We start from the raw sequence: 6057 nt of genomic DNA on the forward strand, positions 1-6057 counted from the left end.
TATAAAAGAGGTGACATTGAAACCTGCCATTTTCTGGAGAGGAAGAACTCACAAGATCCTTGTTATTTTCATCTTCTGAGATGGAATCTGAGTCACACCATGATATTGCAAAATCACAATGGCATTTCTGTGACGGCCCCAAATCATGGTGTTCTGGCCGGGCCCACAGCTCAGAGTACACATGTACGAAGGGTTAATATCCTAACGGTAGTTTTATGGGGCACGGAATAGACGGTAAAAAATCAGCATCTCCTGTGAATTTTGAGGGGGCTAGATGGCAACCCAGAAAAAAGTCTTGCTCCTCTGCAGCCATTCAGACCCTCAGGCGCCAGTCCTGCCACTACTTGCAAGAGGATGGACGACTGCCCCTGCATTTGTTTCAGTGGGGCTTCTGCCGGGAGTGACTGTCCCATTGAAATCAGTGTAACTCCAAACAGGTGCTTCAGTCCAAGAAGAAGTTGGAGGATGAGTGCTTACAGCTGTATTGATACCAGGCTTTTCCCACTAACATTTGCCACTGCTGATGCCTCCAATACAGCTCCACCAGTGGTACCAGCAGGCACTGCCAGTGTAGACAAAAAGTACCAGCAGCTGCTGCCATTTTATTTACCATGTCACTGAAACCTGTTCATCCAAGTCTAGTCTTGCAACATATACATAGTCTGGATCCTGAATAATTTTCTTTGCTCACCATGGACCAAATTCTGTTCTGCCCAACTCCAGGAGTTTTGATGAGAGTGCATGGGAGGGAAGATTCTTTTGTCTTAAAAGGGGAACTGGTTTGCAACCGGTCTGATGTAAATATAGTAGATTAGGAAGTTAACTAGTTTCACAGCTGCTTCTATACTAAACCCCTTTCTGCATCCTCCGCTGAGCTGCTGTTTTCTAATTTCCGACATGGGGAGGCAGTTTATTGGATCAAATAACCCTGTTTCCTAGCATGACTGTACTCACACATGACTGGTTTCTTCTCTCTTTAGTGGATAGAGCAGCAGTTCTCAACCAGGGGTCCAAGGCTCCCTGGGGGGCCACAAGCAGGTTTCAGGGGTCCACCAAGCAGGGCCGGCTTTAGACTCACTGGAGCCCAGGGCAGAAAGCAGAAGCCCTGCTGCCCCGAGCCCCACCACCGGGGGGTGAAGCTGAAGCCTGAGCAATTTAGCTTCACAGGGTACCCTGTGGTGTGGGGCCCCGGACAATTGCCTTGCTTGCTACTCCCTAATGCTGGCCCTGGCTTTTATACAGGGGCACTGGAACAATTTGTATAATGGGGGTGCTGTGAACCATTGAACCAAACTGTAAACCCTGTATATAATAGAAACCATTTCAAGCCAAGGGGTGTGGCTGCACCCCCAGCACCCCTAGTTTCAGCACCTATACTTTTATAAGCAGAAAAACAGTTGTTGTGTCAAAGGTGGGCCCTGGAGTTTTTATAGCATGGGGGGGGGCTCAGAAAGAAAAAGGGCGAGAACACCTGGGTTAGAGTATTATCCCATGCTGGAGGGGAATAACCCAATATTCTAAGCACCAGGGGCATGGTCCTGAGAGGTGCTTAGTGCCCTCACTGCCCACTGGAGTTGAGTGCTCAGCACTTCACTGAGTCAGGCAGTTGGGAAGGCAAACACTTTTTTGCACCATAGGTTCAAATCCATTCAGCTTCCCAAGGGAGACAATAAACTGAGTTCCACTCAGTGCCCTGTGGTTGTCTTCATAATGAGTTCCTGTTTGATCTCTGGGTGGACAAGCAATGGGGCTATACCCTGATGCTTTTAACTAACATTTTCCCTCTGCTCTCTTGTTCAGTGTTCTGTAAGCTGGTCTCCTCCCCATGTATAGTTAATGATCCTTTTTGAGAAGGGAGATGTATTAATTGGTCCAATAGAAGATATTACCTCTCCCACCTTGTCTCTCTAATATCCTGGGGCCAATGTGGCCACAACAGCACCGCAAGTCTCTAAGGTGCCACAAGTACTCCTTTTCTTTTTGAGAATTCAGTAGGTGTCTGTATTCTGACTGATAAACTCCCGTGTTTCAGTCTCATAATTATTCACCCTTCTTACCCCCCTCATTCCTAGCTGCTTGCAGGGATCCTGGCCACTCCAGTCCCACTAGCTCAATGATACTTCATGTGCATTCGGATTGGATCACAAACACATCAACATCTAAGGGCCACTTGGGACTGTACAGCCACAGATTGTGCAATCCAAGAAGGTGTATCCCTAGGAGGAATAGAAAGAAATTGAGCAGGGGAAACTGAGGCTGAAAATTAGAAAAAAAAATCCTAAAAACAAGATCTATTAGCTTGTTGGGAAAGTGGTGGGACCCCTGCGGCCTGAGTCATTGAGTTGCATGATTGCACAATACAGACCACAGCACACAGACAGAGCTACAGATGCAATGGTTGTAGACTAGGTAACCTAATTGGTCTTTTCCAGCTCTGATTTCTATGGTTCTATGGTGTTTTATTTATAACATACCTTCTCTTATAACTCTAATTACTGTTATGTATCACTGCCAAGGTGCTAAAATCAAGGCATTTAAAAATACAATGAAATAACCTTTTGCACAAGTTTAATCCCTGTTGTTCCCCCTCCCCATTTCTAGTCTAAATGCATCTTTGTTTGTTTATATAGGGTTGCTCATGATGCCTAGCACAATGGGGTCCTGGTCCATGACTAGGGCTCCTAGGCGCTACAGTAATACAAAAAAATTAATAATAATAGTAAGAGCACTGAAGCGTTTGTTCTGGGAGAGTGGGGGAGACGTTTATAAAGAATTATATGCAAAAATAGGAGGAAGAAAATATGGCCCCATTTTGAGCCTACCAACCTTGCAAACAACCCCCTGAAGGCTTCAGCCCATCTTTCTAAGCACCCATGTGTCTGGCCAGCTGGAATCTACCAGCATTCTGTGAATTAACAGTAGGTCGCAATTATGACCCATTACAGTCACATGGCTTTAGCCTGCGAGATACAATTGAGTAAGAACTCAGAGCCGGTGATGAAGGAGACCAGAGGAACAGATCTCCTTGACTGGCTGTCAGTAACATTATAAACATGGCAATAATAAATGGCAATTCATAGCCCGCTGAAGTCAATGGAAAGACTTGAAAGAGCCGAAAGCTGGAAATGCCTGCTAGCAGCATGCAGGAACAAGCAAGATCCTTGTGAGTTTCCCTTCAGGGATGTATAGTCTCTGGATGGAATTTACTTTTCCTTTCCTCGCAGCAGGGAGTCCAGCAGGGTGGCCAGGATGAGCTGGTGCCTATGCTTTATCCGCAATGCGGGCACCAAAGGGCATATCTACACAGCCCACAGCAGCGAGCCTCCCAGCCCAGGCTTACAGGCTCTGGTTTGGGGGGTTCACGCTAGCGCTCTAAAAGTAGCTGTGTAGACAGCACTTTGAAGGTGCGGTTTGGAAGGTGCAACATCTATGCAGCTATTTTTAGCAACATAGCACAAGTCTTGTGCACCCAAGTCTGTCAAGCTGGGGTCGGAGGTTCACTGCTGTAGACTGGGTAGACGTAACTAAAGAGCCAGAAAGGAATAGCTGAACAACCCAGTAGTGCGGTTTAGTGGATAGAGCCGTGGACTGGAACTCAGGAGACCTCGCTTCTATTTCTGGCTAGGCTGTTGGCTTTCTGGGTGACTTTAGGTAAATCAGGTCATGCTGTGCCTCAGTTTCCCTATCTGTAAAATGGGATTAATGTAAAGAGCATTGAGACCTGATGAAAAACATTGTGTAAGGGTGACATGTTATTATAATCTACAACTTCCCAAATGGTAGCGCTTTGAAGATGTCAAATTAAGGAGTATCTGCTTAACTGACAGATTGAGGCCAGAATGAATCTGTAAAAAAGTACCGTAAACAGATCTATGGGAGAATGTTGACTGGGCTTGGCCATCCTGGCTAGAGGACCTGATTTGTAAAGCCTATATCAGGTTTGCCCTCTTGTATGGTTTGTGATATAGATTGCTTTTCCCCATTTCTCTTAAAACACGTCTGTGAATAGTCTTTGAGTAACCTTATCACAGCTCACTGCAATGCTGTCCTAATTGTTCTCCTGAGCCAGGGGCAGTCAGTTTGTTTTGCATGCTAACTTCTGTTGATGCTGAAAAGTGAGACTTGTGGCAATGTTTAGTACATTTAATTACTTGATTTCAGCTGAATGTCCCAGGTATGCTAACAGCTGACATGTGACTGAGTGCTTGATGACTACCTATTCTGTTCATTCCTTCAGGGGCACCCGGCACTGGCCACTGTCGGCAGACAGGAGACTCGGCTAGATGGACGCTTGGTCTGACCCAGTAGGGCCGTTCTTATGCTCTGAGTACAGCCCCATAGAACATACTCTCCTGGGGGGAGAAAGCAGAAGGAGACTCCGCTGGTTGGGAGGCATGAGATGCGATGTCCTGAGGTTGGGGTTCCACGACCACCACTCCCAAGAGGAGAAGGCGGGTGGTGGTGGTCGGGGACTCTCTCCTCCGGGGGACTGAGTCATCTATCTGCCGCCCTGACCGGGAAAACCGAGAAGTCTGCTGCTTGCCAGGGGCTAAGATTCGTGACGTGACGGAGAGACTGCCGAGACTCATCAAGCCCTCGGATCGCTACCCCTTCCTGCTTCTCCACGTGGGCACCAATGATACTGCCAAGAATGACCTTGAGCGGATCACTGCGGACTACGTGGCTCTGGGAAGAAGGATAAAGGAGTTGGAGGCGCAAGTGGTGTTCTCGTCCATCCTCCCCGTGGAAGGAAAAGGCCTGGGTAGGGACCGTCGAATCGTGGAGGTCAACGAATGGCTACGCAGGTGGTGTCGGAGGGAAGGCTTTGGATTCTTTGACCATGGGATGGTGTTCCATGAAGGAGGAGTGCTGGGCAGAGACGGGCTCCATCTTACGAAGAGAGGGAAGAACATCTTTGCCAGCAGGCTGGCTAACCTAGTGAGGAGGGCTTTAAACTAGGTTCACCGGGGGAAGGAGACCAAAGCCCTGAGGTAAGTGGGAAAGCGGGATACCGGGAGGAAGCACAGGCAGGAAGGTCTGTGAGGGGAGGGCTCCTGCCTCATACTGGGAATGAGGGGCGATCAACAGGTTATCTCAAGTGCTTATATACAAATGCACAAAGCCTTGGAAACAAGCAGGGAGAACTGGAGGTCCTGGTGATGTCAAGGAATTATGACGTGATTGGAATAACAGAGACTTGGTGGGATAACTCACATGACTGGAGTACAGTCATGGATGGTTATAAACTGTTCAGGAAGGACAGGCAGGGCAGAAAAGGTGGGGGAGTAGCACTGTATGTAAGGGAGCAGTATGACTGCTCAGAGCTCCGGTACGAAACTGTGGAAAAACCTGAGTGTCTCTGGATTAAGTTTAGAAGTGTGTGCAACAAGAGTGATGTCATGGTGGGAGTCTGCTATAGACCACCGGACCAGGGGGATGAGGTGGATGAGGCTTTCTTCCGGCAACTCACGGAAGCTACTAGATCACATGCCCTGATTCTCATGGGTGACTTTAATTTTCCTGATATCTGCTGGGAGAGCAATACAGCGGTGCATAGACAATCCAGGAAGTTTTTGGAAAGCGTAGGGGACAATTTCCTGGTGCAAGTGCTAGGGGAGCCAACTAGGGGGAGCGCTTTTCTTGACCTGCTGCTCACAAACCGGGTAGAATTAGTGGGGGAGCAAAAGTGGATGGGAATCTGGGAGGCAGTGACCATGAGTTGGTTGAGTTCAGGATCCTGACGCAGGGAAGAAAGGTAAGCAGCAGGATACGGACCCTGGACTTCAGGAAGCAGACTTTGACTCCCTCAGGGAACAGATGGCCAGGATCCCCTGGGGGACTAACATGAAAGGGAAGGGAGTCCAGGAGAGCTGGCTGTATTTCAAGGAATCCCTGTTGAGGTTACAGGGACAAACCATCCCGATGAGTCGAAAGAATAGTAAATATGGCAGGCGACCAGCTTGGCTTAATGGTGAAATCCTAGCGGATCTTAAACATAAAAAAGAAGCTTACAAGAAGTGGAAGGTTGGACATATGACCAGGGAAGAGTATAAAATA

This window comes from Dermochelys coriacea, chromosome 3 (genome assembly GCF_009764565.3).
Source record: "Dermochelys coriacea isolate rDerCor1 chromosome 3, rDerCor1.pri.v4, whole genome shotgun sequence".
Classification (NCBI taxonomy): domain Eukaryota; kingdom Metazoa; phylum Chordata; order Testudines; family Dermochelyidae; genus Dermochelys; species Dermochelys coriacea.